This window comes from Triticum dicoccoides, chromosome 5B, assembly GCF_002162155.2.
Source record: "Triticum dicoccoides isolate Atlit2015 ecotype Zavitan chromosome 5B, WEW_v2.0, whole genome shotgun sequence".
NCBI classification, from domain to species: domain Eukaryota; kingdom Viridiplantae; phylum Streptophyta; class Magnoliopsida; order Poales; family Poaceae; genus Triticum; species Triticum dicoccoides.
Genome location: NC_041389.1, coordinates 57630739 through 57651715, shown reverse-complemented (window position 1 = coordinate 57651715; position 20977 = coordinate 57630739). Strand labels below are relative to the sequence as shown.

Sequence of the window (20977 nt, the reverse complement as noted above, 5' to 3'; positions counted from 1 at the left end):
ATATATATATATATATATATATATATATATATATATTGACCCCCTTCTTAAAATTAGATGTTTCGGATGCGGGATGAACTCCTAGCACCAGATCGCATGCGAGCAATTCAAGAGGAATTGGCGGCATTCTTTCTTGACCACGTGATCGCTGAAGACGGAGAATACTATGTGGACCACGCGTCCGTATTTTAGGAGATTATATATTTGTAAAAGATAATTATTGTATATATGTAGCCGGTAGTGTCGGATAGATATACGAGAACTTGTTTGTTCGACCAATCTCTCGGAGAAGGAGAGGTGGTAGATATCACTTCTCTCTGTATGCATATATGTTCATGACGATCTTCTGTTTGCTTACTAGCTAGCTAGCGTGTCTAGCTAGTCCTCTCTATACGTATGTATGTATGGTACGTAGCGTCGACCAAGCACGGACAAAAGAGAGGACATTTCTCTCTATTAATTAGCTAGCTATAGCATAATATATGAAACACCTAAATTAACCCCCAAAAACCCCCCAACCCCCCCCCCTTCAAAAAGAAAAACAAAAACCACAGCCACATAAACGCTGACGCGTGGATGCCTATCGGTCCCGGTTGGTGCCACCAACCGGGACCAAAGGCCCTCCTGCCTGGGCTCAGGGGACAGGCCACGTGGAGGCCCTTCTGTCCCGGTTCTGGATTGAATCGGGACTAAAGGGGGGAGGCATTAGTACCGACCCTTTAGTCACGGTTCACCAACCGGGACTAAAGGCCCTTACCAACCGGGATAATAGGCCCTTCTTCTACTAGTGAACGGGAGCCCCGCTAGCTGTTTACCTCTCATATAGCATGATACATAGATACGGTAGCAGAACCGGAATGAGCGTACACAAATATTTTATTGCTCGTGTTGTCAAAACACGTACTTTGTCATTAGATGACCAGTGAAGGAGAAAAATACACACAGGAATGTGCAAGTCATGAATGTCACTTGGTAGGTCTAATAGGCACTGATTTCGTATCTCATAATACTTTATTTTAATATCTTTTAAACTAACTAAACCTACCGAAATTAATATTTGTTGTTAAATTTTCTCACATCTTATATCTAATCCAAATCATTGTGTCTATTCATGAGTGTTGAAGATCACAACAAGATGAATGATTCTGCAGTTCTAGTATGTAATAACGTCCAAGCAGAGTTATTCTATGATAATAATTGCTTAATCCTGAGATAGCATAATGTGTATTTGTGTTATCCTGAGAACACACTCTGTTTTTTGTGATAATGACGCTTAATCCTGCAGCATATATGTATATGTATGTGTTTGTAGTCTTGATAACTCTTAGTAAGAATTTCTGTTATGTATTTTCACCTGGTGAAGTTTCAATGTGTTAGTTATTGGCTGGTTAAGACAACAACTGGGATTCGTGAATATACAATTGTGATGATTTAGTGTTACAATGTGTGCTTTGTGTGTTGTTTTCAGTGAAGCAGTACTACCTAGATTCACTACTGGAATCCATGTGCGCCTCCGCATGCGCAGCTGAGCCTTGGCCACCACACTCTGTAGTTAGTATTATGTAGTGCAGTCTGATCTGGTTTTAGGTTTTAAGGATTTGCCCTTTTGGATGCCTGTTAGCGAGGCGACCTTGATCTCCTTGTAAAATATTGCCATCGCGCCATGGTAAACTTCATTACTGTGCAACACTACACAAAGAACAATTGTTGGTCCCAAGATGATTCATCTTGCTGTGATTTTTGGTCATACATGAATCAGTTTGTACAACGACCGTGCGTGTTTTGTGTCAACGATAAGCGATATATTTGGTGTGTTGTGTGATGTAACTAGACTGTAGACCTACCTGACTGCTATCACCCAAAACAACTAGACCGCGGTCTTCCTGTTCTTCAAACATTGCTCTCTCCATTATTTTTCTCGAAAACTTTGAGATTGAGCTCTAAACTGCACTTCTGCATGGTCATAGTAGTATTTATCCGTTGTCAGTAAAATAAATTCAAGTAACTCAAAGTTTCTCAAAAAAAATTCAAGTAACTCAATTATATGTTTACAAAGGACAAATCAGCTGTTGCATCCAGGAAAAAAGCGGGAGCCCTGCTAGCTGTTTACCTGTTAATCTAGCCTGATACATAGATATGGTAGCAGAACCGGAATGAGAATACACAAATCTTCTATTGCTCATGTTTTATAACATGTTCTTTGTCAATAGATGACCAGTGAAGAAAAAGAAACACACACAGGAATGTGCAAGTCGTGAATGTCACTTGGTAGGTCTGATAGGCACCTTATTTAAGAACTCACAATTCTTTATTTTACTATCCTTTAAACTAACTAACCATGCCGAATTAATATTCTCTCATCTTATATTATAACCCAAATTATTATGTCTGTTCATGGGTGTTGAAGATAACAACAAGATGAATGATTCTGCAGTTCTAGTATGTAATAACATTCAACTGAGTGGTTCTATGATAATGAGTGCTTAATCCTGACATATCACCATTATTGTATTGTAATCCCAAAAACTTCCCTTTGTGAGTCATTTGTGATATGGGCTAAGCGTTAATCCGAGCACACTAGTTTCAGAACATGATTTCCCGAACTATTATGCAGTGGTTGTAGTTGAAGTGCACTTTTAAATCTAATTCTAGAAATATAATTCAGCTATTTGTGTTAGTAGTCCTTCGAGTTGTCTTGGGAATGGACTCTTATATTTGTAAATGTGTGCATCTGCAGATCCTCTCAAGGGGACCCAAGAGTGCCCGTGAGTCATTTTGGTAAGGATCCTGGTGTGTCGCACAGCCACACCAAACCTTACGCCACTCCAAGGAAAGGAAGTTTGAGAAGGCTCGTGGTAAGGAGGAACAGCCGTGGCTTCAAGATTTAAGTCAGCCTATCTCTTAGTCGTTGTTGATGTGGAGCGACTATTGTTTTGTTTGAGCACTGTATAGGTAGTACTTGCTGAGACATAGGAACTATGCTACACATGTCTGAAGTAGAATTCTCTCATGCTGAAAAGAATAGATATTGAATCTTATGATACTTCTTTATCCCCCCCCTACCTCAGAGATTAAGGGATGAACTGGTGCATTCTTTTGGGCTTGGATTTTAATGGTTGACACTGTGCAATGTTGCTTATTTCCACTCCTAGAATGATCCTTGTTTCCACATAAGCTTTTTTTATTGGAAGTTTATTGTTACCATTGCTATAGTTGGGTTACGTTAAGGCATTTGCCCTTTTCTCGTTACTTTTTGTTAGAATTGATGATGGGTCTCCACTGTTTGATGATGTGTTTGTCTGAGATGCTCTTGCTCTTAGTTGGGTTTTTTTTCATGCAAGAATGCGGCGGCAGCGGTGTGCAGTTGAGGTGTACTTCTAAATTTAATTCCAGGAACACACTTCAGTTATTTGTGTTAGTAGTCCTTCCAGTAGTGTTGTGAATGGACTCTTATTTGCAAATGTGTGCATTTGCAGATCCTCTTGAGTTGACCCAAGAATGCCTGTGAGGCGGTAAGGCACTTTGGCAAGGCTCCTGGCGTGCCTCGCAACAACACCAAGCTGTACATCAAGGGAAGGAAGTTTGAGAAGACCTGGGGTAGGAGCAACAAGCATGGCTTCATCAAGGTTTAAGTTTGCCTCTCTTGTTAGTCGTTGTTGGTATGGAGCGGCTGTTGTTCTGTTTGAGCAATTGACAGTAACTAAAGTACTCCCTCTGACCGTTTAGATCACTAGAGTAGTGATCCAAGACGTAGGTGGTTTGCAAAATCTCTATCTCTCTCTCTCTCTCTCTCTCTCTCTCTGCTGATTGCGTTCAGGACCAGTCTGCAGAATTTCTTGTTGCTATAGTGGATGATATATCAATGGCATTCGTGGACTTTGCACAAAAATGACATCCATTTTATCCAGTTATGTACGAGTATCACTTTGATATTGAATGTCAATTGTTTATAAAAACTGATGTTGGTTGTGTAGTGGTTTCCCTGTTTGGATTCATTTTCCTTGTTTTCCGTGTTGTGTTGTGTGAAAACATAAAACAAAATGTAGAAATGATGCTCCTGTAGCAAGCAGTACATGTATGTCTGTTCATTTATTAGGTAATTTAACAGTGCATGTTCTTCTCTCTTTGGAGCAGTTTTCTCAGGGACAATGAAACCTGAGCTTGCTTAATTTGTTACTTCTCAATGACCATTGGTCCATATGTGTTTGTTAATATTAGTCTCAAGTTTTGACAAATGAAGCAGTAGGATCACATGATATAGTTGTGTCTATTGAGATCTGCATTTTTTCCGGCGACGACGGTTACTTCAAGTGTAATATAAAAAATACTGTAACTTGCAAGTTACCTACAGCCAACCATTCTTTTTTCTTTTCCTTGTAGCAGATGGACTAAGCTAGTATGTATACTAGTGCTGGCTATTGTCTTACCGCTTGTGAAGAGGGCCGGCCAAGGAGAAGTTGTTGCTGCATGGGGGTTCAAGGTCAACATCATCACCATCAACCAAGGTGACCCGTCTCATTCCCCCCTGTTGGTTTCAGTTCACTCGTCGCATGCTGCCATGGTTGCATATGTTTTGGGTTTGGCTTTGATGACTCTCGGTAAATCATGTGCTAACTGCTAGCTAATGGTTGCTCTTACCTAGTAAAACGACTCGGTTACCATTGTGGGCATGGCCTTTGCTATGTAGGTCGTCGTGCTTAGGTTATAAGCCAAATTTTCCACATCTGAGCTTTGTCGTTTTGGTTTGGCCACTGAATGTGATGTTGAGGTTGTGTGGGTTGTTTGCGGCCAGGGCCTGATTGATGGACATGTTGTTTTTGCTGCCTTAACTTGTTTTGTATGCAAGTTTGTGTGATCACCATGCCTGTCGAGGAGGACGGGTGTTGAACTAGTTAACTAGCTAGGTACAGCCATACAGGTGTCATATAGTTTGTTTGATTTGTGAATCTTTCCAAAGTCTTCAAATATGTTCATAAAGTAGAGTGCTCATAAGAGTTGAGTTATCACCGGAACCTGGTGCATAGGTTTTTTTTCTCTATGTTGAGTTATCATAAGCAGTAGTCTGTTAAATTCTGAAATCAGGTGCATTAATGCCATGCTACTTCAATTATTTTTGTTGCATAAATAAGCGGTTTGTCACAGGTTCAGTAGCTGTGTGATCAATATTATGCTACTCCCTCGGGTCCATATTAATTGACGCTGATTTAGTACAAAGTCAATTAATATGGATCAGAGGGAGTACTGTTTTTGATCTTTTAGTAGTGTGGGTTTCATAATAAAAATAATGAGGTGCATTTGTACATAATGGTTTGAGTCCATGCTTGTTTCTACCAAGTATAAGTAATTCAAAAATACGAAATGTGGTGTACCTTTGAGAGATAATGTCGGACTCTTTTTCTTTATGGTAGTAGTACTTACCAATGTGGCTTGCGCTCACTGTAGCTATTCCATAATTTTGTCTTGTCTTGTGTTCTTAGAGGAACAAAGAAGCCTCCATTTTCTTATTTTGTTACTTGTCAACGGCAGGCATATGCCTGTGTGTGTGTGTGTGTGAATAATAATCTGAAGTCTTGACAAGTGAAGCAGTAGGAGCACATGTGATAGATGTGGCTATTGTGATCTGCACTGTTAATTACCTCACCTAGATTATTTGCTTTTGTTTCCTGCGATGACGATTGCTTCAAGTTAACTCGCAAGTTACATACAGCCAACCATTCTTGGTGCACTAAACTATTTTGTTTGTTTGATTTGGAGCAGCAGCAGGCACACTTCATCGACGACTGGGACCCCATGCCCAAGCTGACGAGGAGGACACCGTCGAGTCCGACCACCTCGACCATGATGACGCCCTGCACAAGGTGAGTCCTCTGTCATTAGCTTGCTTCCCTGCTCTAAATGAGTGTCTCTCTCATACTAGCAAATTTTTCTAGTTACTACACAAAATGATATCCGTTTTATTCAGTTCTGGACTATTATCACTTTATTGTGAAATGCCAATTGGTTATAAGAATTAAGAACTAATGTTGGTTGTGTAGTGGTTTCCTTGTTTGGATTATGTTTTCTTATATGTGTTGTGCTGTGATTGAAAGCATGCAGCAAAATATAGGGATGTCACTCATGTAGCAAGCAGTACATGTATGCCTGTTCATTTATACCTATTTTAGGTGCGGAGTGCATGTTCTCTCTCTTAGGAGCAGTTTTCTCAGGAACAAAGAAACTTGAGCTTGCCTACTTTGTTGCCTGTCAATGACGATTGCTTCATATGTGTGTGTTAATAGCATTCTCAAGTTTTTACAGGTGAAGTAGTAGGAGCACATCTGAGTGATGTGTTTATTATGATTTACACTACTAATTCCCTCATCTAGATTATTTGCATTTTTTCCGGCGACGTCGGTTGCTTCAAGTTTACTATCAAATATACTGTAACACACAAGTTACGTACAACCAACCATTCTTTTTTTCCCTGTGGCAGATGGACTAGTATGTATACTAGTGCTGGCTATTGGTCTTACTAATTGTGTGAAGATGGTCGGTCAAGAAGAATCTGCTGTTGCAGGGATTCAAGGTGAACACCACCACCATCAACCAAGGTGACTTGTCTCTTTCCCATGTTTGTTTTCTGTATCATAAACCGAGGTTTAGCTGTGTTGTATTCATTTATGGAAATTTTTACTCTTTTTTGTTAGTTTGATGAATTTCGCAAAAGGCCAATTATCAAGATGTTCCCTGTGATATAGCATTTCAGAAGTACTGAGAGTGTTCAGATATAAGCTCTTCATGTCATGTTTTTATAACATTTTGCCTGTTAAAGTACCTATTTGAATTATCTGCATCTGGCAAGATAATGCTATGCTGGCTCTATTTTGTTGTTTTGCACCTGTTGACTCGTGTACAACATTTTCTTGGCATAATTTGGCATCCATTCCTTTTACAGCTCGCCTTCATGGAGCGCCATGTGTTATTTCCACACTTCTTGACTAATCTTTGCACAGTTCTTGGAGGTAATATTTCCCTGACGACCATTTTTCTGTATACCTTCTGTCCATAGGTTACTTGGATTGTTGGTGCTGAAGTTGAACATTTGATAATTCAAAAATATGCCTTTTCCTTTGCGTTCACCATAAGACAACAAGGATTGATTGTCCGTTTGTGGTAGAAAGGATTGTCCAGTCATATGTTGCTTGAACTGCTGATGCTTCAACAGAACAATTTGCATTTAAAAAAATATGTCTTTTTCTTTGATTTGCCATGAATCAATCGGAATCAAATTTCCATTTGCCGCAGAAAAAATTGTCATGAACTGTGATTGATACTAAACTTAAGCTAGTTGCCCTTTTTGTATTTTGATGAATGGATGGTCTAAAGGACAGAATGGCATCATTTATATGAATGGATTCCTGACTATTTGTGTCTGTCTGAAGGATTTACTTGGGCCCCACTACGTTTTGAGAACTTGAGTTGAACCTCTAATTTTCAAAATGAACTCCTGATAGCTGTAGACTTTCTATTTCATACTTCTTTTTGGGTAAAACAACTTGACACACAACCTTTTAAGTGGAACAAACTCCATATAGAATATTTAACTTTATTTTATATGCAAAACCTGTATGGGCACTCTGTTTGGAGGTTTCTTGATGCACCAGACATTTGTAATACTGGGAAGCTCTTCACACTTTAATATATCAGTCCATTTACATATATATGAAACCAGACACCGTCGGTACCTCAGTGTCCGGCTGCATGAGTTCCGGTGAGCCCCCGTTCTTTCTCTCTGCCCTTAGATGGTGCGTCCATTGAGCCGTGAGGGATTGTAGTCGTCATGCTGTATGTAGTGGTGTTGCTCTTCCAGCCACCACAATTATCTTGTGCTTGGTGGGAATTAATTAAAAATGGCTGACTGGGAGAATTATGCCTTCCAAGTTAGTGAGGCTTAGAATGTTGTTTTCTTTCTTTCATTCATTCTTTTGTTGCAAACCTAGAAAAAAAGTGCATTGTGAACCTTGAAAAATATTTGTTTCGTATTTGGCCTCAATTGGATCGGTAGATGATGCTGTAGTGATTCCTGCTGGATAGTTAGTTTCCCTCTGGCTACATGAGGGCCCTAATCTAGTATCTTCTAGTTTTATGAAAGGGCTCTCTCTGCTGGAGCATTATTGGTAAACATACTTGTCTACTTGTCAAGCAAATTACTTGCCCTGTTTTTTTCCTGAGTTGCCACCGGGCACTGTTCTTCTAGGAGCAGACTTCTCATTTTTCTCTGCTCAACTTGCTGCACAATATCTGCGGCTAAGCCACACACAATTACAGTTTTAATTTCATTCGGGTGATCTTTCTTCTCATGCAATAGAATAAAATGTAAGTATTGTGGTACTGTTGATTGCTTAGTTTATTTATTTATTTAAGTGTCATCAGTCCTATGGTGTCATTCATTTGCTTCTAAATTATTCTTCTCATCTCCTGCAATTTAGATAATTGGAAAACACATGAATGAACTAGTGCTGCAGTGATGAGATTGAGAAATTTAGATAATCAAAAAGCACATGGGCTGAACTAGTGCTGCACTGATGGGATTGAATGATGCATGGCGTAATGGTCTTAATATGTTCTTTTGTGGGATATATATGGTCGTTTTGCATTTCTGTTATTCCAGTTTGGTTGCCGTGAGATTCAATGGTCTTCTTTTAGATTTATGTGTTCTGATTTGACCATGGCTAAACACTTTCAAAAACATGCCAGCTCTGCTTCTGAAAATTCATGACTGAAAAGATTGTTATACAAAATCTGAAGCATTTTGAGAAAAATTGTGTTATCCTGGTAGAAAAATCTGAGCCATTTCATAACTGATGTAGCTATTAAATTGATGAGACTCTTTACCATGATCTCTTCCATACGTTTCGAATCTGATTCTATTTTGTTTGAGCTTCTTGACTTATTTGCGCCTTTGAGATTCCTGCTCGGGTTTGTGTTTTCGACCAGAGAACTTAAGAGTATTACCCTGCTTCTTTGATCTCCTGAATATAACTACGATTCTTTGCGCCTCAATTGCAGACCCGAAGACCTTTCTGTCCTTTTATTCGGCGGATTCGGTTCGTGCAAGCAAGCATATCGAAGATGGCTATTGAAGCATCTCTGCTTGCTCCTCTGATCACTCCGACGCCTCCTGTTCTGCCCCTCCAGTGGCTGCTTCCTCTTCGGTTCCCGCATAGGTAAGCTGCTGGTTTCCCCTCTCCTTTGCTCTCCCTCATGCTCTATGTGCCCACGACAATCGAGCTGTGGTTGATGAAATGAATAAAGACCATATACATATCTTTTTTTAGTACCTTAAAGCTTGGATCTTTTTGATGAATAAGTATTGAAACAATTAAAGCTATAAACTTTATTTGTTTTTATGCCCTCAACGAGCCATGTGCTCATGGCTGATTGTCGTACTGTCAATAAATCCATTTTATCTCAACCAATCAGAGCTTGTTTCGCTGTGACTGACACATTGCTTTCATGCTAACTTCCAATTAACCAAACCTTGACTACTAGGCAGTCTTTGTGTGTTCTATGCAAACCCAATCCCCTAATGCAATAACATCATTCTGTTTACCGTGGGATAGTAGCCTTGTGCTTCAGCACAGATTTAGTGTCGATGTAAACAGTTTTGGTGTTCCTGTTACAATAAGCAAGAACTACACAGGGCGGAGCTTAGAAGTCTATAACATATCACACATGGCACAAAATCATCTAGATGAGGCAATACAACATACTTTGCTTCAACTTCAAAATCATCTAGATGACTGCGTACTCCTGTATGTGGCTGCTACTATGTTGTCCGCCTATGCAAGATTCTGTTGTGCCTAGACGATTGCGCATTCCACTTTCTGTACTTTTTGCACTGCATGCTACTCTCTCTGTAAAGAAATATGTACAAGGTTTGGTACTACTCCATGTTATAGCTTTGGTAGGATCCCTACTTTTTCTTGGTGTAACGCTGTCGTGTATGTATAGATAAAAAAGTTTGTTAGCAATATTTAGTCTGCCTAATCAAGGGCGGATGGTCATCCTAGCTCTGAAACATCCAACTTTTTTATCAGTCTATAAGTCTCGATCAAATCCAGATTGTATGTACATGGAAATCTGGACTAGTTCTTTGGCCACTATTTTATTTGCTTTCTATCTCTGCCCAGGCGGGCCTGACTTGATGGTGAGGACGGAGAAGAAATATATTCCCTATAGCCCTCGGGAACTTTGATTCTGTCATGTATACAAGACGTCTGCACCTTGAACCATGAGGTGGTTTGCACAATCTCTCTCTCTCTCCCTCTCTCTCTGTGTGTGTGTGTGTGTGCTGATTGTGTCCATGACCGTTGCTCATCTCGATTTCTAGGGTTTTAGAGCGTTGAATTTTGCGCTGGCTACTGTGCCATATAGGCTTACATTTGTGCATCTCGTTTTCTAGAGTTTTAGTGCTGAACAAACAAGCCCTCCTACGAGCGCTTGTATTGCTACAAGTAACAAGAGGCTTTGTCATGGATCACAACATCTATAATAAGTCAACTGCTTTTTTTTTGCCCATATGTATCATCATTTCAATTGAGTTCTGAAAGAGCCTTCCCATGTTTGTTTCATGTATTATAAACTGAGGTTTAACTGTCTTGTATTGATTCATGGAAATTCTCTTCTTCTTTCTTGTAATAAAGGATTGAAAGCTAGTCCCTAAATAAAGGAACTGAAACCTAGACAACTCAAGGCCGAGTCTGCTCCTTATTTCCACCAGAGTACTCAAAGCTGATTGATTTCCTTGCAATTGGCCATAAAATTTGACTACCTACCTTTTACTATCGGATGCTCACCTTCAACAGTGTCTTTGTTTACTAGTATTTTATTTTTGACGAATTGGATACTTGACATGCTTCTTACACCTATTTTGGAGTACAACTTTAGTTCTAGTCATAGAACCCTTTTTTTGTTTCATATCAGTAACCATTTTCTCTTGCTAAACTTCTGAGAGTGCACCGTACCTTGAACTCCAGCTTGGTTTTGAAGATATGTATCTAAACAGTTTCTTAATATTTTGCAGTTGCAAATATCTTGTTCCTTGATTCACCTGTTTGTGTTGCTTATTCATATTCAAAAAGCTCTGTTGATATTTTGAGCATGATGATAACTGAATTTTAGTTAACTGGAGGTAGTTATGCTGGTTCATGGAATCTTTATGGGATTTTGTTTCTTTTATTTATGCAGTCTATTGTCTCTTTTATGTTGTATAGCTAGAGTAAACATAATCTGTACAGTCAATTGGTTGGTACTGTGTACAAAGGAGATGGCAAGCTGAAGATTTGCTTGATGGATTGAATAACTTCAAACTCGATTAATTTTGCTTGCTTGGTTGGGTGAGATTTGATTAGTGGTATCATTGTTGTACAGCAGATTAAATGGCTAGATGAGGATTTGTGTGATTGGTCGGAAATCTACTCGTAGCTATATAGGTTTCCTTTTTCTTGGCTTGAATAATCCCGGATAGACCATTACGGTACTGGTGCATGTATTCAGTATAGAAGAACTGGTCTCATGTATTGAAGTCTAGTACCTTTTCATGCTTGCTGTCTTGCATGTTTGCTGAAGGGTACTTTAACAGCTCATTGCATTCACTGATTACATGATGCTTTTTTCTTGCAGCAACACCGCAGGTTGTGTGCTCTTTGCTACCATCTGGTGAAATGAAAAGCCCCTCCGATCTGGTGAGGATGCTCACCAAGGTGGCCTCTATTATTCTTCCTCCCCGGCATAGGTGGTAAGCTCTAATTTCTTTGGGCCTACGTTGAATCCCTTCCCTACAAGTGTTTGTACTGCTACAAGTAACAAGAGGCTTGGTCATGGACCACCACATTTGGCATAAGCGACATGTTTTGCCTTGGCCCATATGCATCATCATTGCAATTGAGTACTCAAAAGAGCTTTCCCATGTCTGTTTTCTGTATTATAAACCGAGGTTTAGCTGTGTTGTATTCATTCATGGAAATTGTCTTCTTTTTTCCTTCTAAAGAATTGAAAGCTACATAACTCAAGGCTGAGTCTGCCCCGTGTTTCACTAGATTACTGAAAGCTGATCGGTTGGTTGATAAACCGGAAGCTCTACTTTCTTGGCACAAATCATTGCTTCTTGCAATTGACCAAGAAATTTGACCAACTGGTGGATGCAAAGTCCAACCACACTTGTGCAAAACAAGTACCTTCAACATTTTTCTATCTAATGCTCACCTTCACAATTGGCTGAGTGCACAATGTCGACTGCTTGTGTTCAGCAGTATTTTATTTTTGATGAATTGGATCGTTGAATTGCTACTTACACGCATATTGTAGTACATTGTTAGTTTCCAGTCTTACAACCCCCTTTTTTTGGTTTCATATCAGTACCCATTTTATGGATCGGTCTTCCTAACAAAGTGTCTTGAACGATTCCCTCAATACAAAGAGGGTGAATTTTATTTAACTAGAGAGTTATGCTGGCCTAGAATCTTTATAGGATTTTGTTTCTTTTATGAAGTCTACTGTTTCTTTCTTTTATGTTGTACATCTAGAATAAACATAATCTAGAGAGTTAGATTGATTGGTACTGTGTACCTAGGGGATGACAAAGCTCAAGATATGTTTGATGGCTTGAATCATGTGGGTACTCGATTTAATTTTGCTTGCTTGGCTGAGTGATATTTGATTTTGATGGTGTATTTTGTTGGATAACAGAGTATATGGGTAGATGAGCATTCTCAACCCGAGGGCGTCCCCTATCATCACCCATATATTACGGCGCAGCTAAACTCGGCCAAGGCGAGGAGAATTGGCCTATGATGAGCTCTTTGCCAGTGTCGTTGAGAACCTGGGATACATGCTCATCTAGAACTACATGAATAGGTAAGTAACCCATCTTGCTGTCCTCTTCGTTTGTGGCATGCCTTACTGCCCTTCTCCTGCTCATTGTTTTGGTGTGCTGGTAGATGAGTTTCTTATGTTTGGTCTGTGCTTGCAGGCACGGAGAAGCATATTTTGGTCAATGTTCAGAAAGAATGCTCAAAACTCTCAAGATGACATGCCCTCATCAGAATGATCGTTTGATGTCTCTTGATTTTAGCAATCACGTTCCAAAGGACCTTTTGGAATCAACTTTAATGGTTGTGCTTAAATGAGAACAATGGCATCCATCCTGTTCTCGCTCACAATAAACAGGTGCTTGAACCATTATTGAAGCAAATGATGGTTGAACCTTCAGTTTGTGCTGCAGAATACCATGTATTTCAGTGGTACTTTTGTGTGTTTTTGATTTAGTATCTTTACCCAGGTACTTGCTGGGGGGAGACGATTAATGGTCCAGAAGGGCCATTTCATGATTTATGAGCTTGTGAAGAGAGCACCGGATGAATTCATCAGTTTGAAGCTTAAAGAATATATTTCATAGGTATGCGAAAACCTCAACCTGTATGTATAGTAAATTTGTAATAGCATAATTGCTTGCTTCGTGTAAACATGTCGAAGGCATACCATCCTGTCGCAAACTCACAATAATGTGAGGTGCTGTTTTGGACATGAATGTTCTTTTCTGATGTACATGAATTGGGTTTTTCTGTTTGGTAATATAGAATTAGTTGGTCTCTTGATTAGAGGTGCCTGTGTTCCCTTTTGTGTCTAGACCAATTCACTCCCTGAAGCCCAGGGATGATAGTTTATATTGATTTGTTGATGCTGGTAAATAAATCTTGTGAGAGTAGTTCCTTCTAGAACCGCATAATCTTTGTAATATTTTGTATTTGCGACTTGGGCGGCGACGATGAGATGAGATGATGCTTTCATCGTGAGTAATGTCTAGAAATCCTGGTATTGAACATTGATGCATGCAAATCATCTGATGACTCTGTCGCTTTGATAACCAACTAAGTTGTGGTTATTTGTTGTTTTGCCAGGACAGTTTGTACGACATGCAATCATGGATATCACCATGATTCTCCTTGACGCCCAGGAACAAGACGGCGACGTATGTTCTACAGGCAAACTCGAGTGGCTCGAGGCGAGATTGTCTTTGCTGCGATCCTCCGCGTGCACAGTAATATTCGAATGTAATGTCTCCCTTGGTGGTCGCCTCACATGACGGGCACCATTATCAAGCTGCCACACTTGTCTTTTGTTTGTTTGTTTGTTTCGTTCACATGTTCGTGGGATGATGCGTATATGTTTTTGGAAAGTTGTTGTTTACATGAGCAAAACTTGTGATGGACGTGTGGATAAATCTTATCATCAGGCAGTGGATGTATGCATAGATTGATCAGAATTATTGTCAGCCATGTTGCATCATCTTTGAAAGATGCAATCAATCCAAATGTTTCTAGTTGATCACATAATCAGTTTGTCTTTGATGCCATCCCTGGCCTATGGTCCATTTGCTGATAAGCGCTAGGTAGCATATTCCTGGTTTGTTATTCTTGTGAAACAAGTCAAAAGGGATTGCTCATGCCCATCAACATCAATGAAGGCTTGAACATTAGTAACATAAATAACAAGCTCTAGGGACAACTGAGCTCGTTTTTTCTTACTCAAAGAAACTAGGATATCCTACTAACTTGAGAAGTTTGCTAAAAATAGAGGAACTTAATGATTCACTCCTTTCATGAAAATTGATGCGCCTAGGGAAGCACACTAGTCAGCAAGTTTTTGCGCCATCTCACTGATCTGCTCCGTGTCATACGTTCTAAGATCATCTGTACATATAGTAGATGTAGTCCATTCATCCGCGTGCAGGGTGTGTTTGCGACTTGGGTGGCGATGGCGAGATGAGATGATGCTTTCCTCGTGAGGTTGTTCTACCCTCACAAATCCATACTCCTCTACCCTCACAAATCCATACTCCTCAGAGCCATCACGGATGCATGGCGAGGTGTTGGTCAATGGAATCAAGTCACACCCAGCAATATGGATCATATGTAAGCTCTTCTTTCCTCACACAAACTACTATTCTACTGACGGTAGCACTGCATACCATGGAATGGATTCCTTAGGTCCTGCACTTGTAAGGGTATACCAGTTGGGCTCATGTGCCGCTATAAAAGCCACGAGAAAACCGTGCCACTTAATGATTCCCATATCAGGAAAAGGATGCAAGACTGCTATCATCATCATGTTATTAAATATCCTAGGGAAGTCGACTAGGCACCCAAGAATGGTTTGGCTTGCGCCACCTCACCGATCCACGGCATCACGGGTCCCTTGTTCTCTCCACCATGCCTTCTTTCATGTTTATATATACTAGAAATAGTCATTCATCCGCGTGCGGGATGCGTGTGCGACTTAGGACTTGGGGCGACGGCGATGAGACGAGACGAGGCTTTGGGGCGACGGATGCCAATTAAATTGAAAAATGGAGCGGTGGAGGCGTCGACAACTTGTGAAATACCGACGGCGGCAAGCATCGCCAGAGTTGGCGAAGAAGGACATTCATGCAGTTGCCTCCCTTCCCTTGGACGGAGCCTGGAATAGGAACAGGGGATGAAGAGAGCAGAGCAGAGGAGGCCGCCGGGCAAGTGTGGCGCCATTGTGCTTGATTGTGCATCGACGACAGAAGTGTCTTCGGGGAGCTCCTTTTCCGGCGGACCGCGGTGGCTCGCAGGCTACGGTCGACTCCCTCGGGGCGAAACTGGAGGTCATTAGTGAGGCAAACCTAATAGTGGAGTAGGGTCAGCGTCGGCGGGAACAATGGGCGGAATTAATGAATCGGGGAAGAAGAAGGATTGGGCGAACTCATCAAAGGAAGAAGAAAGCGGCCTCCTTTTTATTATTATTATTTTCCTGATCTGATCTGAGAGAGAAAGAGATAGAAGAGGAAGGAAAGATTGTGGGAGGAGAAACGAATGTTTGCGTATGTGGCGGAAAATTAATGCAAACCAACTCTGACTCGAATCGCCATTCGTTTCGTTTTATAATTATTAATTAATTAGGATTAGAAAAAAAACAAGTCCGTGCGTGAAGTGACACGCTCGAGTCTTTTCTTTAGGATCAACGCTTCTGCATTTTATTTAACCAGCGAAGCTGGGGATGTCATCAGCGATTACAGAAAGAACAAATTTAGAGGGAGATCCCCACCACACCTTACATAACTCATCATCCACACCTACTTTGGCAAACTTATGCGCAGCCTCGTTGGCTGACCGATGAACCCGCCGTGCCCATCCTAGGCCGCTGCAGGCGTCGCCGCGCGCTTGCCGCCGCACTTGCCCTAGGCCGCGGCAGCAGTAGCCGATGCGGGGCACTGCAATGGCGAGGGCGAGGAGCACGCCTACGCGGGGCATCGCCATGGCGACGCGACATTCTCATCGAGCTGGAGCACGCTATGACGACGCGTGTGCTCCGGCGAGGCAACACGGTGGACGACGACATGAGGGCAGCCATGGCGGTGCGGCTCCGGTGAGACGAGCGAAGGCGACGCGGCTCCGGCGTCCTGCAGATGAGAAAGAGAGGGGAAGGGGAGAAAAGGTGGGGTAGGTGGCTGTCATGCGGGCCATGCGCGGACGCGAGGACGCAAACGGCGGTCCGCTTCGATCGAAATCCATCTCAAGTTTGGTCTGAAAATAGGGTCGAACGGACACAAAAAGAACAAGATGGGTTCAGGCCGTCGCGCGCTGGGCCTTGGGGTTTGTCCGTTTTGCCCCCAAACGGATAGGGCCGGACGGATGGGGTCGTGCGCCGGAGTTGGCCTTAGTAGTAAATGTCCTGCGTACTTGAATTAATCATGCCGATCGATGATGCATGAGCCTGCCTTGATATTTGATAACGACCATGCCATGCCATGCATGTATTTTCGGAGCACGGCGACTCCACTGCGACGGGACATGGCCGACTGACGGGAGATTTCGAGCGATCGCATGCAGCGAGCGACAGGCCAGAGCAGCGTGTACGTCGTGGCCCAGCTTATTGTACTGCAAAACGCAAACTGAGACCACGGCATTGAGGGCGAGCTGCTGGACGAGACGGAGAGGCTGGCGAGGGAGTTTTTCATGCTGTCGATGAAGGGGAGAGAGAGGTACCCAATGGTGCCGCACACATCCAGGGCTATGGCCACTGTCTTCGCCGACGAGCAGAAGCTCGGCTGATGCAACATGCTAGCACTCCGTGTCACGCAGGCGTCCATCCGACAGCAGTCTGTGGCATGGCTCTCGACACACTCACAGGGATGTTCCGCGACGCGGTGCAGCCGGTGTGGATGAACTTCTTTTACTGGACGGGAGCGTGATCACCGTGCTCCAGCATGACGCCGGCTGCGCGAGGCTGCAGGTCCTCTGGGCTAGCACCTGAGTGCACGTTCACCCCAGCTCGCACGCTCGTTGTCAATCTCAACGACTCTGCTCACTAACGACGGGTAAAAGAGTGTCGAGCACCAGGTGGTGACCAATGCCGACCAGGACCTACTGTTCGTCGTGACCATCTACGCGCCGAACCGTTGCTGATGGGGAGCCATGCTGGAACCAGAGGTTCAGCCATGGGAGTACAACCAACATGCATGTAGTATTAGGCATAATTCTTCACATGGGCATACCCAGGGGGTCGGCTGTCATTTGTTTTCACAAAAAATGCCCATTTAAAATTGTGAAATAAAGATATCTCACATAAGATTGAAAGTTGAGATTTGACCCTAATTATTCTTATTTGTAAAAATAACTCCCACCATATTTTATCCATTCACTGTAAAACAACAACTATTCTAGATCTTCTGTCATTATAAAAAAAATGCACACAAAAAGATTAAAGTACACTTTTTAGAAAAACTATAAGCTTTCAAGTAGCATATGAGTATCGTTGGAATTACTAAATAATATTATCGTATATAAGGTTTTAAAAGAGAATAAATATATTGTTTGCATAAAATAATATAACTAATAAAAATTTCAAATTAATATATTCAGCATACATCATTAATAACTATTTCTAGAGCTCTCTGGTAGATATTGTCCACTGAAATCGTCCCTTAAAAGTTGCGAAATATTAAATTTCCATATAAGATTCAAAATTATGAAAAAATATGTTGTACGCGCAGATGTGCAGGAAGGGGCTACTTTGCTAGTTATTTTTAAAATCACCTTGAATTTTGAAATAGAGAATATTAACCGCACTAGCTAACTATATCTTTGATCAACAACATTTTGAGCGCTATATATACCTTGAATTTTGTTTCAGAATTTCTATTATGTGACTAATGGAGATTAGGGCAACCCAGCTTGAAGAAAAATAAGTATATGTAGTGAGTGACCACATTATGAAGGAAGTAGTTGTTCAATGAAGAAACAACCAACCATGTAATTGACATACTTTGATTAGAAACATAACATTCAAGCAACAACAAATTGAAGCACACACAATGTTCGAACATACACAACACACACGCATGTTATACATACCAACTCTTTCACACGTAAACTGTAAGTAAGACTATCGAGGGTAGCTTGCGGACAACACAAACTCTTCTTCTTGACTATATTGCCTGCTCGTGTCCTCTAAGCTTGTCCATCTTATAGGTGATGTATACCTCATTGCCGAATAGCTCCCCTCATATGTTGCATCCCGAACCCGAAAATGCTCTTTGGGTCATTGAAGTGCTCCTAGTGTCATCTCCACCGACATCATAGTTCGTCGCTCCTCTGCTCTTAGCTTTATGCACGACATAGCTAGAGAAGCTACCACTTCAACCTGGCTACCTCCCTCCTCAATTACTTGTGGATCTAGTATTTCTACCAATTTACCTTCTGCAAGTAGTTCAACAAATTGTGCAACTAGCCCATCACCGGTGGAGGATCTATATATAATTGGCATCTTCCTTGTAAGCAACTCAACGAGAATAACTCCAAAGCTATAAACATCACTTTTTTCTGTTAGACGGCCACAATAAACGTACAGAGGATCTAAATATCCCAATGTTCCCTGCACCACCGTTGTAATTGTTGTTTTATCTTTAGGAATGTACCTTGAAGCTCCAAAGTCAGACACCTTCGCTGTCAAAGCATCATCAAGAAGTATATTGGTGGACTTTATATCTATGTGTATTACAGGGACAGAAATACCCGAATGAAGGTAAGAAAGGGCCTTGCCAATTTCTGCTGCAATCCTTAATATGTCTCGCCAAGGTACCGATCTTAGTGGTTTCTTGTGAAGATAATCACATAGGGTTCCATTGGAAATGAACTCATAAGCCAACAAGGGGACTTCTGTCTCAAGACAACATCCAAAAAGCTTTACAATGTTCCTATGATTGATCTGTGAGAGTATGGAAACTTCATTTATAAACTCGTTAATCTCACTCTTGACCACAATATTTGACTTTTTGATTGCAACAACATGCAAGTCTGATAAAATTCCTTTGTATACGGTACCATGCCCTCCACCACAAGCTTACGAGTTGGGTGAAACTTGTTTGTGGCCTTTTCTAGCTCCCTTAGAGGGATGATCATCCTCTCTGCAATATCTGACCTATGAGATACTAATTGTTGCAACAATTGTCCATGATTTTGATTGAAGAACTTTTGTCTCAACTTTTGTTCCTTTTGATGCTTAAGCTTGCGGACTATTATGTTTGAGGCAAGAAATAAAATTAGAATAGTTGGGCCACTAGAAACTGATAAGCCAATGATTAAACCTGCAAAAAAATAGACCGATGGGCACGTAATTAGCGTATGCGGTGACATGACCCAATAGTAGTTGAAGGAACAGATATGAGGTTGGACTCAGGGTTTGCAGTCTTGTTAAGGGGAGAGGTATCACCCAATTGACCAATAATCTACTAACTATACCATGTTCAAATTTCAAAAATATCAAAATCTAGCCAAAACTATGTCTCAAATTGAAGTGACGCAACTAATAGGAGGGGTCAATATTTAACCCATGTAAGTCCGCTAACCAGCCACTAACCAAAATCGCAGGTGGTTCGCATGAGAAAGGACGTAGTTAATAGTATGTGTGGCTAGAGAGAGTGTTGGCTTCTATTTCAAAATTTTGAAATGCATTATCTGTTAGTAGTAATGTAAAAAAAATGTATGTTTCATGGCATATTTAATCGTACATATATTCTTATAAGTTTCTTCTTTTATGCATCTTTAAAAAAACTTTCTTATTGATTGTGTTCTTTGCTCGTCTATAAAATGGCGGTATTCCATTCTTATATAATTGTGGGTTGCAACTGATTTATTTAGGGATTGTCTCCACTTGAAATAATGAAGAAATCTGCATTGTATCAACTTAGTAGTAGCGTAGGTTTATAACCCTCCCTACTACTATGGCATGTCCCGGGAGGGAGGGGGGCACGGTAGAGACCGTTTAGTAGTAGCGAGGGTTAAAACCCCGCGCTACTACTATCAACTTAGTAGTAGTGAGGGGTAAAACCTGCGCTACTAGTAAGTAGCAGTAGCGAGGGGTATAAACCTGCGCTACTAGTAAGCATCTGTGTATAAGCTTTTCCCTAGTAGTGCATCCATATTACACTTGTATCACCATCTCTTCGCCGAACTAGTGCACCTATACAATTTACCATTGTATTGAGTGTGTTGGGGACACAAGAGACTCTTTGTTATTTGGTTGCAGGGTTGGTTGTTTGAGAGAGACCATCTTCATCCCACGCCTCCCATGGATTGATAAACCTTAGGTCATCCACTTGAGGGAAATTTGCTACCGTCCTCCAAAACTCTGCGCTTGGAGGTCCAACACGAGTCTACAAGAAGAAGGTTCCGTAGTAGACATCACGCACCACCGCGTCCCTGACTACACGATGCTTACTTGCACCAATGGCACCACAACGGCTACGTCGACATCTTCATCCCTGACCCGACATCGACCACGGTGTCCCTCGCATGGCTACACTGGCCCAAACTCTCGGCTACCTCGACATCGACACAAAGGGCTATCGTCTTGCTTGAGCAACTCGTCGGTTTTCCTCTGTAGTCAACGCGTCCGCGGCGTGACACCGTCC

General features: G+C 41.5%; 1 pseudogene; it reads right to left on the bottom strand.

The window, feature by feature from the left end:
* Nucleotides 1-18450: 18450 nt before the first annotated feature.
* Nucleotides 18451-20839, bottom strand: LOC119309030 (annotated as a pseudogene).
* Between the last annotated feature and the right edge of the window lie 138 nt (nucleotides 20840-20977).